The 21,846-nt window shown below is 41.1% G+C and overlaps 1 long non-coding RNA gene and 1 pseudogene across 1 annotated transcript; both read left to right on the forward strand.

Moving 5' to 3' along the window:
• The first annotated feature begins 9,404 nt into the window (after positions 1 to 9,404).
• On the forward strand, positions 9,405 to 16,441 carry LOC127762748 (uncharacterized). Its single transcript, XR_008015560.1, has 3 exons — positions 9,405 to 9,559; positions 9,631 to 9,767; positions 10,873 to 16,441. It is a non-coding gene; the product is annotated as an uncharacterized LOC127762748 (long non-coding RNA).
• A 9-nt stretch (positions 16,442 to 16,450) lies between these two features.
• LOC127762489 (replication protein A 70 kDa DNA-binding subunit B-like) lies at positions 16,451 to 19,346 on the forward strand (annotated as a pseudogene).
• Positions 19,347 to 21,846: the final 2,500 nt, after the last annotated feature.

Below are 21,846 nucleotides of genomic sequence, written 5' to 3' on the forward strand. Positions count from 1 at the left end.
CTCCCCCCCCCCCCCCCCCACAAAAAAAAAAATCCTCTCTTGAGTCCCCAGCCAGCCCACACCCAACCACCACCTGGAGGGTTTCATTCTAATGGGAAAAATTTCTGAGGTGACTCATTATTTTCCTATGAGTTTTGTCTCACCCTCAAGAAAGATTAGTGATCTGGTCATATATTAACAAAAATAAAGGAACCAAACTTACACTTTGTCATGTGCTTCACACGATAGGAATGACATAAAAAGGTATGAACCGCTAAACTTATCTTTTGCATGACTCATCGCAGATGTGGAGCTGCAGTTTTTAACTTTGGATTCTTTTTAGAGCAAAAGCAACATGCACCCAAGGTTACAAAGAAACCAACAAGATAATGTGCATTTATCTAGAACAATTTCTACTGATTTCTTATGAAACAAGTAAATGCACATCATCTGTATCTACACTACTTAAAGGCTGTAGTGCCCCTATGTATCACAGATTTCTATTTTATTCCTGTAGAAGCATTGGGGATTGTTTGACTTAGAGTTTTATATCACTTCTTTCATTGGATATAGCTAGTCTTCACATATTTGCTACATTGACTAGTGAGGTTCCTAGCCATAGGGACCCTGAACTTGTTAAGCGTCTTATTCTTGATCTGCTAGATCCAGAACTCAAAGGACATGCATGGGCGAATTCATCGTTGGGGCTTGTTGGGGCTTCAGCCTTAGCTCCCCTCGATGAACCCCAGGTACCCCTAGCTCCTTAGAGGCAGTAGAGGAAAGGGTGTGTAGTAGCAGCAGCAACCAGAGGAGGAAGACTATTATCTGTTGGTTGGGTTGTGACAATCCTGCGTAATAGGTGCAGGAAATTCTTTGTCCTTGAATCGGTGTATTCAGGAATAACAGGTTGTTCCAGCTAGATACCGTCAAGAATTCCTGACTATTGCATGGGAACAGATTCATGTTAGAAGTATTTTTCCTTTCCGATGAGAGCATACAGATTAACAGGACATGTCAATTCGTTACGTGATGATGTGCCATTTAGTCAACACAAACACACTAATTTATTTAGTTATGTTTTCTTTCTGAAATGTTCCTAATGCTTATAAAATGATTGGTAATTTGGTATTTTGTCAGTTTGATGGTCTTGACATGTTCATAGAGATGGAAAATTTAGTTTGAATTTATAATTCGGTTAGGGGCAGCAGATATTTGCTTTCATTCTATTTATATATTAATTTAAATTAGGATGCCTAAAAAATAAATTTGTTTAGCAAATGACCGGCATACACATATTTTCATGTTGCTAGGCCTTTTAAGGCCATGTTGGATGGTACCGGTTAATAACTAATCCATCACGCACGTAAAATATAGCAACCCATTAGCACACGATTAATTAGGTATTAGGTTAAAACCCTTAGAAAAGAATTAATATGATTTTTTACCGCAAGTTGTCTATAGATTTTTTTTTAAAAAAAGCATCATCTATAATTTAGGGAACATGCGCGGCTGTGTGCGGAACGAGAGAGTAAAAGTTGGGACAAGGTAGTATCGAACTCAGCCTAAACTGGCTTACATGGAGCACCCCCTCAACTTTTATCCTAGATTCGCCACTGAGGACATGCTCTTTCCGAGCTGCGCAAGGTAATTTGTATCTTTTGTGGGAATTGTCTATTACATCATTCCTTTTATTTGAAGAAGTGGACTGGGCTGTGAGTTGCGTAAAATTAACTTGATTTACTAAGATACTAATGAGTTGTTTTCCACCAAATAAAAGTGATATGTCTAACACACATACATGTGACAGTTGAAAACAGATGATGCACCTTTTTGCATTTCATTATTTCTTATTGCAGATTTGTGCATGAAAGGAATTATCTAATGATGCTATATGAGATATATTCTAAACATATATACTATTAGTTTTCCCCTCAATTTTTAAATAAATATGTGTAGAATTAAATTAAATTTGTCGATAATATGCAATATTTAAGAAAAATTTTGGACAATTTGTGGCATGGCATGCATTGATGTGACAATATTACCGCAAATGCCTATTAACCTAACCAATACAATAGTAAGGCCCCTTTGCTAGGTTTGGATATTTTTCATAAAGATTATTAGACTACTACACAGTGTCAGGCATTCTAACTACAAGAATTGTGGTTGAGGCGATAAATTGTCTAAGGGAACAGGAGGGGTGTGTGGGAGAGGGGGGAGAGGGGAGGGAGGAGGAGGGTGAGTGTTTGAAGTTCACATGATTCATGTTTCCACTGGTCGCTTCAAATAAAATAGGGAGAGGGGTAGGTGTAGGGAATTACTCTAGTTGCTTCTACATACAGGTAGAGGTGTAATGGCTTTTGGAAAACTGACCAAAAGTTGTTTTTCTTGGGTTTTGGCATTTGCACGTTTAAAAGATGCTAGGTTGAGAAAAAGTGTGCACAACTCAGAAGATCTACGTGGAATAGGCTTAACTGCAATATAGACAATTATATAACGTCCCTTGTTCTTACATAAAGACAAAGCTATCTATGATAAAAAGGCATGTGCATTGCATACATACTTCTAAAAGGTACAAACTAAACAAAAAAAAGCATAAGGAAAGGGGAACTTTCCCGTGGAAGAGCTAAAAGAGAATGAACCAAACTAAGGAGGATCTCAATACCAAACTAGTAGAGAAGAAATAAGCAAATAGGTTGATTCCAACATAACATAGAGATTGAATGTTGACGGTGTGTGCACACACATCTCCCACCAAGCGTGCTAAGCTTCATGACTTCCCTTAAAGAGCAAGACTATAAGGAAATAATGATACATGTTACCAATGAAACTAAGACCTAGAAATTTATACAAGCATACATCTATATGAAACAAAAAGAACACTTTATTTTCCTCCATAGCACACTCCTCTCTCATGGTCTCACATTCATCCCCGTGTGAGGAGGTAGGCACTAAAGTTGGTGTCATCAGGGGCGGAGCCCCCGCCCAACTAGCCCAGGCAGCCGCTCGGGCTCACCGGTGAAAAGTCCATTAAATTTTAATATTATTGAATATATTGATGATGAAATTTCTGTACCAAATGATAGTTATAGTGATGTTTGCCTAGGCTCAGAAATCTTTCTTGCTCCGACATTGGGTGTCATCGAGTAGTGAGCGAAGGATCAGAACATGACATTAGCAGAGAAACTTGTCCTCAACCTTTCCAATCCTATTCTATGTGAGAAAGCACACCTTGAGGTCTCAAAGGGTTGATAGATCTCCTTACCCTAAGATATTAGTTAATTTCTAATTGCCTGGTTGATTATTTTTGTAATTGTTCTTAATTGAATAGGTAATGGTAAATCGCATATTCTACAATTGACATGTTACAACATCATGGAAGGAAAAACCTATGAATAATGCAGCTTCTTGAAACTATTTTTCTGAAAAGAGAGATGTTTCAAAACCAGGCTCTGCTGTTGTGGAATTCTTTTGGCACAGTTGCTTCACTGCTCCAGGTATGATCATGCTTGATCCCACAAGTATTAGTAATTTTTGCTATGTTGTACTATGTACGTGTTCAGTTTTTTTTTGAGGTCTTCTCCAAAAAGGTGGTTTTGATGTCAGCCACTCTTAGTAATTCAACATTAGCACAAGTTGAGTTGATGATCATATCAATAAATGTGCTAATTCAACTTGTTGATGTCTGAACTTACTTTTATTTATGTGTGGTAGGACAAACACTCATCTCTTTTTCTTATTACTGACAAACAAACATGAGATTGTAGTTGTCTACCCTGCATTTTCACCCTCAACATTGTCATTAGTTGCTTCAAACCGAGTTTGCAATGCGCTAGAACTTCTTCAGGTATACTTACTGCTACCTTTTCTCATCTATCAAATCTTATGATAATCATATTTTATTTAATTTATTTGCATTATGCAGTGTATTGCCTCACATCATGAGACTAGGACCCATTTCTTACAAGGTAAAGAGCATTGATATGTCTGAACTGAAATATGTTGATGGTGTAATTTGTTAATTATCTTTATTCCAACCTCAATGATGTCACTCATTATTATGTAATATTACTATACCTCTGTCGGCTCCCAAAACTAATGATTCGGAAACCGATATGTTTAACTGTATCAAGCCCTGGATCAGTAGATTGATACAGCTTCAACAATCTGGATCTTCATTGTGTACATTTAAACAAGGCTCCAAAGGAGATATTATTACATAAAATAATAGGGGAATTTACAAGATTGTGGCTAACTATTACAGCAGAAGCTATAGAGTGACTCAACTCTAAGGTTTTGCTATAGACTTAAACCATCTAACTAATCTAGATTTGAAAACTAGGTTGAAATAAGATTAACTTATATGATTGAACTCCTGGCTTCAGCAAGAACTTCAATTTAACTCTGGAAAAAGGGGTTTGAAGCAAGGGTGAGTACAACGTACTCAGCAAGCTATTATATTCAATAATGAATGTATGAAAAGGTAATATTTGAGTAGGATTACGATTACTTGCAGAAGGCAGAGAATATAGAAATAGAAAGCCTGATGTTTTAAATGCAGCAGCATTTAGTAAAATCTTGAATTAGGTTTCTAACCAAAGTACCATATGAGTCCCGATACTCAATTCCGTGAGCACGGCTATTTGAATAGATTCATGTTTATTTTACTGCAGTAAATGTACGCTTTACCCGCAATCCATGACATGCCAATATTCATTAGCTTAGTCATGGAAAAGCTTTTCGGTTACTAACATCAGTGGCACCTGTTCCATGAACTCTCATCCTCATGCGCTCTGAACGTAACGTTATCAGCAGCGAGAGGAGTTCTGGCGTTCCCGAGGTTTTTAGAGAGAGAACTGGTTGAGAGACCCCCGTCATCTCAACCAGGTTTTCACAATATACACACACTTGAGCTCAACAAATCATTTACCCGCGCCTCGGTAAATGTTATATTTGCCCTTCGCGGCATATGCCCTTCGCGACATAAGTTTGCCTCCTGCGCGAGGACTTAAATAAGAACCACTGTACAGAGGTACCACCTTTGCTAGACAACCTACTTTGCAAAGGTCTGTCCCCATTCTAGAATTGCGGTCGTACTCGTTCGTTTGACATAAGTACTTGGTAATAACTATATTGACTGAGACAGTACTAGCCACCCGGAAATCAACCAATTCCTACGTACTGTCCCAATCTAAGTTCATTATATTTTTATGCAGACTAACTAGGCAGGGCTAAGCAAAGCTAGCATATATCTGGTTTGCTATATGTTCAGGTTATGCATTCAAAATCATGAATGACTAATGCATAGAATAGAGATATAGAATATAGGGTAATTATGTTCAAGGGGAGGAATAAAAACTTGCCTTGCTCCAACGCAAATAAATCCAAGGTAGGCAACCTGATTATCCGATCCTTGAAATACCACAGGTTGCCATCCAAAATAAAATAAACTCTACTGAAGAAGAGGAAGAGCCAAATTCAATAAAATCCATAAAATAACAAGAAAACGATAAACGACTTAAAAGGGCTAGGGTTTAGGGTATAACCTATCTCCTTTAAAGGGTATAGGTATTATTAGGTTAATATTTTATGTGGAGGTTGTAGAGGGTTGGAGGTTGAGGTGGAGAGGGGATCAAGCAACTCATGTCATTTATATTTCATGTGTGGGTCTTGGTTGCTTGGAGAGTAAGGGATACAACTGGTTAAGTGAGTATGTGGCTAGTATTGGCTGGTGGTAGGTTTGGGTAGTATAATACCTAGGGTTTGGTTATATTTAAGCCGATTGTGGAGTAGGGCAACATATCTGCTAGGTTCTATATTTTATGTATAGGTTCTAGAAGAGTAGGTAGCTAATAGTATGGTGGATAGGTGGATATGGAATTTGGATGGTGGTTGGAATTTAATTAGGAAGGCATCAGCTAGGGTTTGGTTGTTTGCTAGTCGTTGCTAGAATTGGACAGTATAACGACTAGAATTGGTATCTTTTCTAGCCGGTGTCAACAGATAGCATAACAGCTAGAGGGATAGGAGGTTTGTGTGGGTTTAGTGGGGCGGAAGTGTTACTCTGACAACCGTGAGTGGTGGCAGAGCGGCTAGGATCACACAGAGCCCGAGAGCTAACCGTGCGGCGTGCTGTGGAGGTCGAGGGAATAGTGAAGCTCCGACCACTATACGCATCGAGGCGTGGGGTGCCAGGAGCAGCACTTCGACCTTAAGTTTGGTTTTGCCGGGCTTTACAACCAACGGTCCGACGTCGGGGTCGATAGACCGTACGAACGTCCCCATGGAAGGCGTAAAGTTCTAACCGGCGGCTTTTTAGTGGCTAAAAGGTATTTTGGAAATAAACAGAAATAATCGAAAAGCAAATATAAGTTTAAATTGTAAATTCAATTATAAGATTAAATCAAATATTTATTCAAATGGTATTTGAATAAATTAAGGAAATTCAAATAAAATATTAAAATAGCAAATTTGGTGTTAAAAGGTAGGGTTTGAATTTAAATGAATTTAGGTCTAAGTTTCACTGGAATCAGATCTACGGTTTAGGAGATATGAGCTTCTAAAGATTGGAATTTGAATTAAATCTAGAAAAGACGAGATAGTACTGTAGGGGCCCACCTGTCAATTTTTCTTTTTCTTTTTCTTTTCTTTCTTCTTCTTCCTCCCGTCTTCTTCTTCCTTCTCTTCTTCCCGTGAACAGCAGAGAGAGAAAGAGAAGGGGCGCCGGTGCTCCAGTGATGGAACGGCCTCGACGGCGGTGGCCAAGCGTGTTCCCGAGAGACACGCACCCGGGGAAGTGGTCGCCCAGCGAAGGAGTTAGGGGAGGAGGCCGGAACGGCGACGGCAGGAGCTTGCCTCGGCCAATTTGGGAGGTGGCGGTGGTGGCTTAGCTCAAGGTGGAAGAGATGGGGGAAAGGGGAAAAATGGATTCTCCTCGACGAGGCGAGGCTGGTGGTGAGAGGGAATTGGAAGAGGAGCTACAGAGGAGGAGATCGAGTGGTGGTGGCTGTAGCCGGACATGGCAAGGAAAGAGGAATCGAGTTGTATGCAGAGAGGGGGGGGGGGGGGAAGATGGCCGGCTATTTATAGGTTCGGAGGTCGGTTCGCGGAGGAAGAGGAAAAGGAGGACACGGCGACGGCAGTGGCGTGGGGAGGAGGATGATGGCGGCCGATTACTTCGTGACGACGGAAGGCGTTGCGGCGGCGTGCGCGTGCACGGCACGTGCGTTTGCGGGAGGAAGAAGGGCGGCTCGGCTGTGTGGTTGGGCCGACTTGGGCCGAGTGAAATAGAGGAGGAAAAGGAGAATTCGGCCCAATGTCAAAAGGAAGAAGTCTAATTTTCATATAGGTTTGAATAATTGATTCAAAGGAAATTTGAATGGCTAAGTTTTACAACGGATTCGAATTCGGAAAATATTTGAATAGGAAGGTTTGAAAGTAAATTATATCCAAATATAATTTCCAGAATAGATATTTTCTGGTTTATTTGAGTGCAATATCTTTAGAGGTGAAGTTTGAGGGAATTTATTTGGGAGCACTCAAATAGGAAATTCAAAATATTCAACACCATAAATAATATGGCTCTAGATTTGAATATTTTTGAGTATGTGGAGGGAATATGGAGGGAGTAGAGTAAATAGAATTTTAGCCCAAAATATATGGCATGGAATTTAAAGAATTAGAATGGGCTAAATGAGGTTTTGGATTTCGGGTGGAGGGATAAAGTCTATTCTCTTAGCACAGGAGCAATTATTCATAATAATATTATTCTCGTGCCGAGAAGGAAATCAAGCCACGGAAATTAAATCGGCGGCTAGATTTAAAGAAATAATTTGGATTGAGAATTTTAAAGGATGGGTCGACAATTAATTCCAATGAAATTGGAATTGCTTGGGTTTAGGTTCAAAGGTATAGTTGGAGGATTTCTTGGACCATGATTCATAAAAGTAAAAAGGATTTTTAAACTAAATTTAAAGAAAGGAAATTTTGGTCGAAAGAAGGTTTAAGATACAAAATCAAATCAAAGAGAATACCTCGATTTAACAAGATCACTTTTTAGAATGAAACCACGAAAGATTTTAAATACCAAAGAGGGATTTTATGCAGGTTAGTTTTAGGAGGTCCCTCTAATTATAATTTCTTAGGTTTAGGAAGTTATTAAGAACATAAGAATCGGCATGATGCATATTTAGAAAATAGCAAATTTTCAGTATGTTACAACCTCGCAAATAAAAGTAATACCTATACATATCATACCTTTGATTCCATATATATTTTGGGATAAATAAGTCTATTTTACCCTTCTTGTCTTTATCTAAAACACACCCCTAATTACAAAACCGGGTATGACACCCCCTGCCCCATAACTATCAATACCGAACACTTTACCCTCTAAAGTAGATTTAGGCTAGTTTTGATATTCGTGGACACCATGAAGGATCCAACCTATACAAAGATGCCATGTCAGCAGAGGAAGAAGAGGGGTGGGGGTGCCACCTATTAGGCCACTACAACAAGAATCGCTCGCTGCTGCTCCTTCCCCGCCATGCCGCCTACGTGAGCGAGTGAAGCAGCAGCTCGCCGCTACTCCTTCCCCTCATCACCACCTCCATGGGCACACGAAGCAACCGTTTGCCCCTGCTCCCTACTCCCTACTTCTCCTTCCCCATGCTGCGATCATTGCTCAGCCACTGCACCTTCAACGTGCCACTGCCACTCCTTCAATGCAGCATCACATTGATGCCAATGAGCAATGAGTAGGCAGCCAATATGGGCAGGGCCCATCGGGGTAGTTAAAGATGAGGGTGATCTGCTCGCACCGGAGCGTTTCACGCAACTTCGGCATGGCGTGTTCGCTTCTGCTGCTATCCACGTCATCCTGTTTCTGCGCTGGCTCGGTTCTCGCTCGCTCTCGGTGGGGTGTAGTGGGCCACGATTTTTTTTTGGGCCCTGTGGCGCGCTTTGACCCGCCCTCTCACTGATGAATGGGCCTCATGCACCTTAGGCTGCCTTTTGCCCATGTGTACAGGGAGGGAACGGCCTGTGAAGAAGGGCTGTTTTGCCGGCTTGTCATCCTCTCTGACAGAGGCTTTGTTGTTTGCATCGGTAGGCCTGGTCCATATATTCTGTGTGTGAAAGAGTTGGAGATGTCAGGTTGATGTCTATGGACCGATACCATGGCGCACAGCGCGCTTCTGCTCGGTGAAAAAATTGTGCGATCTGTTCGAGAGTTATTCTGTCCGCACAAGGCCCCTAACACTGGCAGGTGGGCCTCGATGGTGATATGGCCCCACGGATCAGCCACTTGGTGGATTTGCCCGGTGGGTGTAGCTTGCCGTGCGTACTGTACCCGGCCAATGGGAGATCGACAATGGCGTACACATCTCCCCGTAATGTCCTGCACCCCGTTGATGTCGCCCAGCGCCTTCTCTCTTTCTTACTTTTCTTGGTTCTTCCTTTCCCTTCAGTTCGAAAGGTGCTCTTCTCTCCGTTCTTGCTCTTTGTCGCCGATGGAGATGGGTAGGGTTTTTCCCGTGCTGTGATAAACACCCCGATCCGCCGACCTGCTGTTGTGGGAGAGGTTACACGCCTTTCTTCCTTCCGTTCGGCTCTTCGGTTTACTTTTGGCTTCAAACTTTTCCGCTGTTATAGGAGGGTTGCTGGAGGACGCAGGTGCCGTTCTTCCCTTTGTTCGTCCGTGCTCTTTCGGCTGTGCCGTTGACAGTTGGGTGTTCTCTTTGGTTGTTGGCGCTCCGGGACTTGGTTGTTGGCGCTCCAGGACTAGGAAGGTAATGCCGCCGTTCTAACATTGCTCCAGCTCTTATATGTTGTTGTTTCCGCTTTCAATGCTGCTTTTATTTTGGCATCTTTGTTTGAGGAGGTGGGGGGGGGGGGACCACACACAGATGGTCAACGTTCTTAGGTCAAACTTCCTTTTGTTCCTTCTCGGATAGGGTTAGCCGCCTTGGAGTCCTCTGCCGATAACATGTGTAGCCTATTTTCAAAATATACATATGTATTTTTCTGCAGCATAAGTGGATTTGGCCCCACACGACAGTGCAGCTTCTTTATAATAGTAGCTTTCTCTTCTTGGTATCTTTCTTACATATATATATAGATCTCACCTAGTCTCATCCCAATCCTGTCCTGCCCCTTTTTGTTCTACTTTGCCTCCTATTTGAAAATTCTCTCTGCGATTCGCAGTGTTCTCGGCGGGATGGTCGTGGTCGGTGTTTCGTTCGTTTCTTTGTTGAACGCTGTTGCTTGCCATTGCCGACTACCTTTGTTGTCGTACCTTTTGGAAGTGGATGGGGATGGAGTTCTGTTAGCAGGCGTTGAACTTTGCCTTCCTGAAGAGCAGTTGCCCTACGGTGCAGTCAGCAAGTTTTTCTGGGTTGCTGCAGCAGATCCGTCCACCATTTCTCATGAAATGGTCACGCAACAGGCTGTTAGGTTCCTCCAGGCTAAGCATGGTTTTGCTGAGCATGACTATAACTTCCAGATGTTGCTTTCATACAGAAAGATAGCCGCATCTGCAGTTGACACAGCTATAACAGCGGTTGCATGCCTTACTAGGTTGCAAGCTCGCTATGGTCCTATAGATCTGCCTTGTGAGAGTGTACTAAGGCAATGCAGTTCTCTATGGTTTAGCTTTGTTAGGGAAGACCATTTTTTCTGCAGCGCCCAGGCCATAGGGTGCTTAGTATGTTGTTTCTCTGGGTGCCTTATCGTTATGCTTTGGTAATACCCATGGTGTGCTCTATGTGTGCTCCTGTATGTGACATAATAATTACAACTGTTTTTTCGTGTTATTCTAGCATTTTTCCCTTGGTTTTCCCTATGTTGCTTGCTATGGATGTTCAGTTATGTTTTGTTTCTGATGGATCTATGCAGAGCACCTACGTATGTGCGGTATGACTTATTGCGAATGTCGGGTAAATCCAAATCGCGTGTGGAGCGAGCGTGAGAAAGTCAATTGAGACGTCATACTTTGCTAGGGCAGGGTTTGTTCTTGACATATATAGTACATTTCGAAGCACTAATTGCATTGTTTAGCTCAGCTAACCCAGAGTATAAATTGGCTTCCTTAGGTTTTTTGCAAGCTCCAGTATTTGGTTCTATAGGTTCAGTTCCTTTGCGACTGAGCTCAGGTGTTGGTGATACTGGTCCTGGTAGTGTTCCTGCATGTGATGTGTTATCATCCAGTCCATCAGGACCTTACCAGCAAGCCCCCTCTTATAGTTGCAATGCCGACAGTCAGCTGCCTATGGGGATTGCCCCCATTCCTGACAGTCAGATAGGTATTGTAAAAAGTAAGTGCATAAGTGATACCCTTGATAAGCCGACTTAGTTATTGCTTATGAGAAAAGAACGAGACATTGTTTGTGATTGCCTTCTCAGTGCGACTAATTTTGCTCTTAGGAAAGAGGACATTGTTAGATATACCACGAAATGCTGCTGCGAACAATAGGGAAAGACGTCGTATGAAAAGATCTGGTGATCAACCAAGTTACCCTCTCATGAATGTGCTTAATGGTATTTTCTCAAACAGAAAAAAAAGAGGGGAGAAACATTGACTCTGTTCTCCTTACAGGCGTTTCTCTTTTTGGTATATAGGCCCCAAACCTACTCTTGAAGACATCTTACTTTTGCCTAAGGATTATATTGTGTCCCCTAAAAGGTTTGTTCCATGTTTGTTACTGGGCAACTTTTCTTTTGGTTTTCAATTCGGTGATACCTTATAGTTTTGGTGTGCAGCATTGCCCCCTGAAAGATCGTATTATGGTGGGCCATCCCATGAATGCCCGTACTGTGGAGCTGTTTTTCGGTTTCAAGAGAGGGTGAAGAAAGGAACTGTGCTATCACAGCGAAAAATTGTTTACAACTTATGTTGTAGGGGTGGCAAGATTAGCCTCCCTGAGCTGAAAAAACCACCTGATTTCCTAGCAAAACTAATGAGGTTTGATGGTGATGCACGATCAAAACGATTTATAAGGCAAATCCGATCATACAACTCTATGTTTGCTTTCACTTCGCTAGGAGCTGATGTTGATAGAACGATAAATAATGGGTCTGCACCTTCTATGTTTAAAATCAACGGGGTGGTACACCATCGTATTGGTAGTCTCTTACCTAAACTTGGTGCTCCACCAAAATTTGCTCAACTTTATATATATGATCCTGAAAACGAAACATCAAACAGAATGAACATATTTGAGAGAGATACTAACGTTGCTGATGAGCCAGACCCAGGAATTGTTAGTGAGCTGACTTCTATGCTTGATAGCCATAATAATCTGGTCAAAGCATTTCGCTTTGCTAGAGATCGTTTAAAGGACCATGGTGACCAGAAAATTTCCCTTAGATTGCTTGGGTGTGATGCGAGGGATGAGATCCAATACAACCTTCCAACAAGTGGTGAGATTGCAGGAATAGTTGTAGGTGGCTACTCAAGCGGTGAGTATACGTACGATGTAATGGTTCAGTCTTGTGATGCTAGGTTACGACGTGTTTCTGCTCTTCATCCATCCTATATGGCTCTTCAGTACCCTTTGCTTTTCCCATATGGAGAGGCAGGGTTCCATTTAGGTATAAAGTACTCTGACTTCCCTAGCATTTCTGGTAATTCACGACGCTATGTTACAATGCTTCAGTACTACCGCTACCGACTCCATTACCGGTTGAATAAACCAGATCCCTATACTTGTTGTGGTCATCTAAGCGATGCAATATGTGTTGACTCATACTCAACTGTAGAAGGTCTAGACTGAAATACATTGCTGACAACCAATATGAACTCCGCTCATAATCTGTACAAGGGATAAGTGATGCCATTGATCATGGTCTTGCATCTAGGGATTCTGTAGGAAAGAAGTATGTACTGCCCACCAGTTTTACTGGTGGCAGACGTTATATGGTACAAAATTACCAAGATGCAATGGTCATATGCCGTGTATTTGGAGCACCTGACCTATTTGTGACTTTTACTTGCAATTCTAAGTGGCAAGAAATATACGATGCATTGTTGTTTGAACCAGGCCAGGTACCAAGCGACCGTTCTGATATGATTGTTAGAGTTTTCAACATGAAAGTAGACGAGTTTATCTCGGACATTAAGGAAGGAAAGACATTTGGCCCAGTCCTTGCTGGTAGGCTTTTTGTTTTTGCTCTATTTAGTTTGTTCTGTGCTTCCTTGGTTGGTTCTGATATTTTGTGCTTATCATATAGTGCTCTACATAGTAGAATTTCAGAAGCGTGGGCTCCCTCATATACATTGCCTTATTTGGCTTGCTGCAGCCACTGCTTACTTCCTATTGTTGATGGGTTCATTTCTGCTGAAATTCCTGATATTTTCACTGATCCATTGGGGTATGCTTTGGTTGATGAGTTCATGATGCATGGCCCTTGTGGCAACCAGAACAAATCATGCCCATGCATGAAAAAAGGGGAGTGTTCTAAGCACTTCCCTAAGTCTTTTCAGGATGAGACAATAATAGACGAGTTTGGTTTTACTATTTACAAACGTAGAGATAACGGCCGATATGTTCTTAAAAATGGAGTGAAGCTCAATAATCGATGAGTTGTGCCTTACAACATGGAACTTCTTAAAAAATACCAAGCACATATAAATGTCGAATGGTGCAATAAATCTAACATGATTAAGTACCTCTTTAAGTATGTCACAAATGGAGCCGACAGATCTAAAGCGTACTTTGAGGTTAATAGTAAGTTACCGAGTCAGTTATCTGAAAATAAATAGTGCACCACAGAACGACACATCAAAGAAAACACCAAACAGTAACAGCACACCACGGAATGAGATACAAGAGTACATTGATGCAAGGTTCCTATCTACTTGTGAGTCCCTTTGGCGTGCTTTTGAGTTTGATATCCACTATAGGGTGCCTTTGGTTGAGCGCCTAACTATGCATCTTCCAAACCAGAACTTTGTTCAATACAAAAAAAGGTGCTGACCTGAATTTGCTGCTGACAAGTCCTGCAGCCCAAAAAACGATGCTGACAGAATGGTTTGAGGCCAATAAAAAACATAGTGCTGCAAGAACACTGACATACTGCGATTTCCCAAAGGAATGGACATGGGATAACAGCTCACGTAGCTGGCGTCCTAGAACACCATGCGAAAAGATAGGTAGGATGTACTATGTGAGCCCAGTGAGCGGAGAATTGTACTACCTACGAATGCTATTGATGATAGTGAAAGGTGCGATGTCATATGCTGATGTTAGAACATACGACTGTGTTGTTTATACAACGTTCAGAGAGGCGTGCGAAGCAAGAGGGTTACTCGAGAGTGATAATGAGTGGTACTTGCTATTTGACGAGGCTATAATATCTGCATCATCTAGCCAATTAAGACAGTTATTTGTTACTGTTGTGATGTTTTGCTCTGTTGGAAATTTTAGATCCCTGTTTGAAAAATATTGGTTGTACTTTACCGACGATATACAGCGACGTCTTAGAATAGCTCTGTCAAACCCTTCTTATTTGGTCCCCCATGATAGGCTGATGTCACTGTTAATGAAAAAAATGCAGACTGCTTTTTCTAGCAATGGTGGTACCATAGACGACTACGATATACCGCGCCCAGCGATTTATTCAGATGATGTGGTAGGTAATAGAATGATTGAGGAAGAGTTAGCTCTTGACAGCGCCACACTGGATACCATCGCTAGATCAATAATTCCAGAATTAAACATCGATCAGAAAACTATTTTTGACATGATTATGAAGCATGTTAGCGATTCAAAACCTGGATTCTTTTTTGTATATGGCCACGGTGGTACAGGCAAGACATTTCTATGGAATTACAAAAATACGATCTGAAAAGAAAATTGTCCTTGCTATTGCTTCCTTAGGTGTTGCTTCACTGCTTCTGCCTCGAGGACGCACTGCTCATTCAAGATTTAAAAATACCAATTGAGATTGATGAAACCATTATCTGCGCTATTAAAAGAGGTACTATGCTGGCTGAGCTGATTCAAAAAACATCACTTATTATATGGGATGAGGCTCCAATGACTCATAGGAAATGTTTTGAGGCCTTAGATCGAACTTTGCGTGATTTACTATCCGAGCACAAACCTTCTAATGGCAGGCTGCCATTTGGTGGTAAGGTAGTTGTGCTTGGAGGTGATTTTCGACAGATACTACCAGTGATAAGAAAGGGCTCACGTGCTTCCATAGTCGATGCATCCATAACTAACTCCCCCCTTTGGCGGCATGTTACTCTTTTAAGGATGAAAATAAATATGAGACTTCTTCAAAATGGGCTTAATGAACGCACCTGACGAGACCTTGAAAAATTTGGTAATAGGATCCTAGATCTCGGTGATGGCATGCTACCTACAACCAAAAAAAACGATGAATCTGAACCAACATGGATAGATATTCCTGATGATTTACTAATAAAGACATCCGGCGACAAAGTAAAGGCAATTATAGATGAGGTCTTTCTAGATTTCCCCTCCAACTACACAGATCATTCATATCTAGCATGTCATGCTATTGTTTGCCAAAATAACTCAACAGTCGATGAAATAAATGATTGTGTTGTTAAGATGATACCTACCGAAGCTAAAGAGTATCTTAGTTGTATACAATTTCAAAAGCATGTGACCATATGCCTGACTTTGATATACTCTACCCAACTGAGTTCTTAAATTCTATTAATGTTAACAATTTCCCATCACATTGTCTTACTCTTAAAAAGGGTGTCACAGTTATGTTGTTGCGAAATTTAAATCAATCTATGGGTCTTTGTAATGGCACAAGACTATTGGTTGTTTCTCTAGGCCATCGACTTATAGAGTGTGTAATATTGACTGGTTCTAACATTGGTGAGAAGGCTTTCATACCTCGAATCGTGCTTACAACTACAAGTTCTAAGTGGCCTTTTACACTTCAAAGGAGACAGTTCCCTGTGCGCATATGCTATGCAATGACGATTAACAAGAGCCAGGGGTAGACTCTTTCATGGGTTGGGGTTTATCTGAAAAAACCTGTCTTTACACATGGCCAACTGTATGTCGCTGCTTCTAGGTCAACCTCAAGAGCAGGCCTTAGAATCCTTATAGAGGATGAGGATGAGGTCTGTGGTTCAAAAACCAGGAATGTGGTTTACCAAGAAGTATTGGACGCAGTGAGATCGATGGTATATTTTAGACAGTTTAGCTCCATCGACATCCCTATGAAATTGACGCTATATCCAAATACACTTTAATATATTGTGCTTTCTATACTGCAGGATGTTGGCACCTAGCTACCAGCTATATCGCCTTTTTTGCAGCTGCTGTATACCTATTCTTTTTCACTTTTAGGTGTGCCATGTTTGTATTGTGTATGTAATGTTGACTATCTTACGTCCCTCTTATCTGTGCTTTTACTATTTGCCGTACCTATGATATCCTAGGAATTTCCGTTATGAACTATCCGTTTCAAACTTTCTGTACAGATGGAGGCTACGCTAATTAATAGGCTTGAACCTGGTCTTGGGAACCCAACAATTCGTGTTCGTGTGTCAAGGTTCTAGGCTTTTCGTGACCAAAATGATGAAAGTAATTTGCACCATCTTGGGCTGGTTCTGCTTGATCGCACGGTTAGTTCTTTGGAATCTTTGCTTACAGTTAATACACATATTTTCCCTTTGTAACGTTCTACTATGTAAACAGGGAGCCAGTATTGCAGCCCAGATTTTCCCACCATTAGATGAGCTTTTCCAGCCTCAGATCACTGAAGGGAAGGAGTATGATCTGACATTCTATCGTGTAAGGCAGTGCACCAGCCAGTATAGGCCAGTGAGCAATATGCAGTCAATTTCTTTCACAAAGTGGTCCACACTAGAAGAATGCAATGATGTGCCAGAAGATTTCCCTAAGTATGTTTACTCTTTAACGCCGTATGATCAGCTAAGGAGCCGGGTAAACAGGAAAGACTCTTTCATAGGTATTATAGTTGCAGTTAAGTTCTTATAAATTACTACTGTTCTCATTGCATTCCTAAGAGACTATTCCTTCCTATTGTCATCATAACAGATGCTATTGGAATCATTACCGAGATAACGTCAGTAGCTCCTATCCAGACACGCATCAGAGACGGTGAAAGCCTCAAGAGAAGCATCTACATCCGTGATGCCGAGTTAGTCCTCCATCTCAGTTTTTCATATCTGCCAAAAGATATTTACTCTGCTTCCCTAACAACTTTGTTGCCACTGTTCCAGTAACGCCAGCTAACCGCTGCCCAATATTCTCCTTCATTTCAATATGTGCTTTTTGTATATTGTTATGTTTTACTAACAACATAACAAACACTTACCATCCATATACCTTTTCTGCCATTATACTATACCTTTTAATAGTAATGTGACAATAAATGTTGCGCTGTGGGGAGACCGAGCTACAAGCTTCCCTGCAAATGACATTCTTGAGGCTGGCCAAAAGAGTCCACAAGTAGTAATCTTTGTTGGGACACTTGTCTGGGGATTTGGCAGTAAGTACATTAGAAACGTTTGCTATCGTTGTTAGTACCTTTCCACAAATTCTCTGAGATTCTTATAATATGTGTACAGAGAATGTTTCTTTATCTGGTAACTCTGCTTGCAAGTGGTACATAAACCTTGACAAACCAGAGGTGGCTGCCTTAAAAAACAGGTTCCTTATTTGTCCTTTCTTTGCCATTTATATCCTGTTAGTTTCTGTTCCTACCACCAGTTTAAACTCACACCTATTGGTTCTGTGCAACATCAAAAGAAATTATGAACCGATAAAATATATCGACCTCCCAGCCTCATCTGATGCTCCAAATAATGCAGAACAAAAGAAAATTATTGAGATCAAGGACCTGCACCCTTTTAAGTTCAAGGTAAATCTTTACTAATATCAGTACTCATTATTGTGTTTGCCATTCTGCAAAATAGTGTGCTAATCACCACCCTACTTCTGGCAAACAGAAACATCAGTTCTTAGTCACCGTTGTCATTAGAAAAATCAATATGGATAGTTCCTAGTGGTACACTGCTTGTGACATACGCAACAAGACAGCAAAGTGATTTGGTAGCGGATACAGATGTGGAGATCCAACATGCCCACCAGTTATTTCAGCTTCCCCTAGGTCAGTTACCACGGGCTTCAATATGTAACATATTGAATATATATTAGTCTGCTATATCTATACTGATTATGCTTTTCACAGGTTCAAGCTGAGTGTGTTAGCAGGCGACGACACAGCTGATACTTCGTTCATTATCTTTGGTCGTTTGGCACAGCGGCTCATTGGTCGTTCAGTGGAGACGCTGTTGCAACAGAATCCAGCTACCACTGATTTCATACCAAAGGAGATCACTGATCTACTTGAGAAAGAATTTTCTTGGAATATTAGTATCACAGAGAACACTGCCTCTACTGGCAATGTTGCGTTCCAGGTGAACAGGATCCTTGGAGGTGCTCCTTCCCACAGCCTTCCCTTGCTTCAGTCCCCATCTGCATCTCAAGCATCTTCTCTCCCAGCTTCCATGGCTCTATCACCAACTTCATCAGTTGGCCTTAGTGATGCACAGACTGGACCAACCAGCCCATCAACTGTTGTATTGAAAAAGGAGTTGGACATAGAATGTGTTTCAAAGACCCCTGCAGATGTTCAGGATAAAGAGGATGTAGAGGATGAGATTATTTTGCTTCTCAGTTTTCTTTTAATCAAACATCTTTCAAAACTATGAGTATTGAACTTCTTTTTCTATGGACTAGGGTGCTGATCATGCCAGCCTGCCACATAAATTTCCTCCATCTGGCACTAAACAAAGCAGGTAGTTCAAAGACGATGGTGACGATGGTGCTGGTGGCAGGTATAGCAAGCTCCAAAAAATTTTTTGGGCCCTATGGTCAAACGCTTCAGATTTACAGTCTACATCTTTGTCCTAAATTTGCGTTTTCTTTCTGTCCTTCCAGTGCCATCAACCAGGCCTAATATGTTATGCAAGAGACCTCTTACTTTTGGGTTCCAGAGTTGCAGCCTCAATCAGCTTCATCGAAGGAGAACAATATATCCCGTTCTGTCATTCTTCTGCAAACTGTGCTGCTATTAAATTGCCCGACTGTCTGTAGCGGCAATTCTTTTGCAAAAAAACTTTGTATGAATTGCTCTTTATGCATGTAACCAGGATTCTATATTATCATGCCTCCACCGTGATAATACTGAATGCTGGTAGCTATCTGAAACTACTTCGTCTGACTGAGCATTACCAGGTTTATTCAAGCATCCAGTTTAGTTCACATTCATCGACCTAGGATATCTGTGCGCTTACTCACCACTATCGGCCTGCTTTCAGGAAATAAAAGTTAATCGCCATCCAAATACTATACCTGAATATAAGTTTCTTCCAAACAAAACATCTATAGACCGTACCACACCGCTGTATAGTACAAAGAACCAAAATACACACACACACACATACATATATATATATATATATATGTATATATATATATATGGTATTGAATGCTAGGGAAATCCACCCATCAACCAACTCCATACTGAAACAACAGCCTACGCATTCTTTACACACTCCATCCACACCATCGCTTGCCCGTACATGCTGCCTTTGAAGAGACATGACATATTTGCAGCGAGATGCCATACAGCACATCCTATTATTTCTATCTCTACCACACTCATCTTCTCCTCTTCGCCGCTACTTCCACCTCCCCACCACATATCTGCTGCTCTTCGCCTTCCCGTCAGCAAGAACAATTTCACAAGCTCTTCAGCCTCCCTCCCCAGGTAACAACTGCAGCTTATTATCTTCAGTAATCTCCATATGTTCATTCCTATCCCTCCTCTCCCTATACAGAAGTGGGTCAGATCCAAACATCTGTAATAGAAAAATATTGGAAATTATTAGAGCAAACAAACTAAACATTTTTTTGATCTCTGCAATGGGCACGCGTTAACCAATAGGTCTTCTATTTCTTTCCTAGAACACTATGGAGGCCCATCAAGATAACCACCCTAGCCAGAGACAACCACGACCATTATCCTATGGCAATAGCTGTCCACTGTTAGCGACAAAATTTTCAAGCCGCGGAGAAATTTCACAGCTACTCGCCGATGTCATTTACCAGGACGCTGTGGTTGTCACCGTTCTTGGAGCTGGCAACCCAAACACAACGAAAATATCAGCTATGATAGACTTCGTGTGTGACTGCCATATTGATGATTTTGCCTTACTGCCGTTCAGGCACAAAATGTACATTGTGCTATTCATGGACTTAGACAAGCAATATGAGAGATCTCAAAAGGCGTTTACCCAGAAATCCTACACATTCCAAACAACTCAGCTGCATTTTGAGCCTTTCAAGATGAACCTTCATAGTGTCCCAAACCCACTGCGCCAAAGAGTCATACTTGCACTCGAAGGAATACCACCAGAATCATGGAACAAGCAGGCCATGAAAGAATTACTAGACGGTAGTTGTATGGTTGAAGAGCTTTATGAAGAGCATCATATACAAAACCTGTCGATTTTCAGATTGGCTGCATGGACAACGGACTGCAATCTCATCCCCAAACTAATGGATTAGAATATTGAGGAGGTTCAAGGAGAGGAACAATCATCTGACCGAGGCTGGAAACGCAATGCAGATTTATCTGTCATATTAATTCACATTGAAAAGCTTTTTGACTACACTGATGAAGACAACGACAATGAGATCGATGGAGAAGTTTTAAAGCAATATGAGAAAGACAATCATCGACTGCTAGTTATAAAGACATTCCAGTGGGTATCTCGGCAGATAGACATAGATAGCGGACCTGTTGAAGGCGGGTTGCCGGCAAGGCCACCACGGCGTCTTCCTCTTGAATTTCGTAGGCGCCACCCATATCATCCAGCTCCATAGCAGAATAGTTCCTTCTATATATGTTCTCACCCACCACATAGTCAAACCACTTATGCTATAGATCTCCTATGTGATATTTTTTTGGCTACTCCATTAGAGTCATATGTAATTCACCTGGTTCGAATATACAATTCCATCGCATGCACTATGTAACATATCATTTTACGTATGTTCTCGCGACACTCTATTTTGCTTTGAACTGATCTTCAATGTTTGCTTACACTCTTCCAAACTTAACATTACTCTTCACTGCCATTGCGGCACGGCAAGGCGCGCCAAACGTCCTAGTATAATGCATAAGCAGTGGCGAATCTAGGATAAAAGTTGAGAGGGTGCTCCATGTAAGCCAGTTTAAGCTAAGTTCAATACTATCTTGTCCCAACTTTTACTCTCTCGTTCCGCGCACACTTGTGCATGTTCCCCAAATTGTAAATGATGCCTTTTTAAAAAAAAATCTATAGAAAATTTACTTTAAAAAATCATATTAATTCATTTTTTAAGGGTTTTAACCTAATACCTAATTAATCATGTGCTAATGGGTTGCTATATTTTACGTGCGTGAAGGATTAGTTACTAACCGGTACCATCCAACATTGCCTTAAAAGGCCTAGCAACATGAAAATATGTGTATGTCGATCATTTGCTAAACAAATTTATTTTTTAGGCAATCTAATTTAAATTAATATATAAATAGAATGAAAGCAAATATGTGCTGCCCTAACCAAATTACAAATTCAAACTAAATTTTCCATCTCTATGAACATGTCAAGACCATCAAACTGACAAAATACCAAATTACCAATCATTTCATAAGCATTAGGAACATTTCGGAAAGAAAAAATAATTAAATAAATTGGTGTGTTTGTGTTGACTAAATGGCACATCATCACGTAACCAATTGACACGCCCTGTTAATCTGTATGCTCTCATCGATTGGGCACCTATTACGCAGGATTGT

Source organism: Oryza glaberrima, chromosome 2 (assembly GCF_000147395.1).
Source record: "Oryza glaberrima chromosome 2, OglaRS2, whole genome shotgun sequence".
In the NCBI taxonomy this organism is placed as follows: domain Eukaryota; kingdom Viridiplantae; phylum Streptophyta; class Magnoliopsida; order Poales; family Poaceae; genus Oryza; species Oryza glaberrima.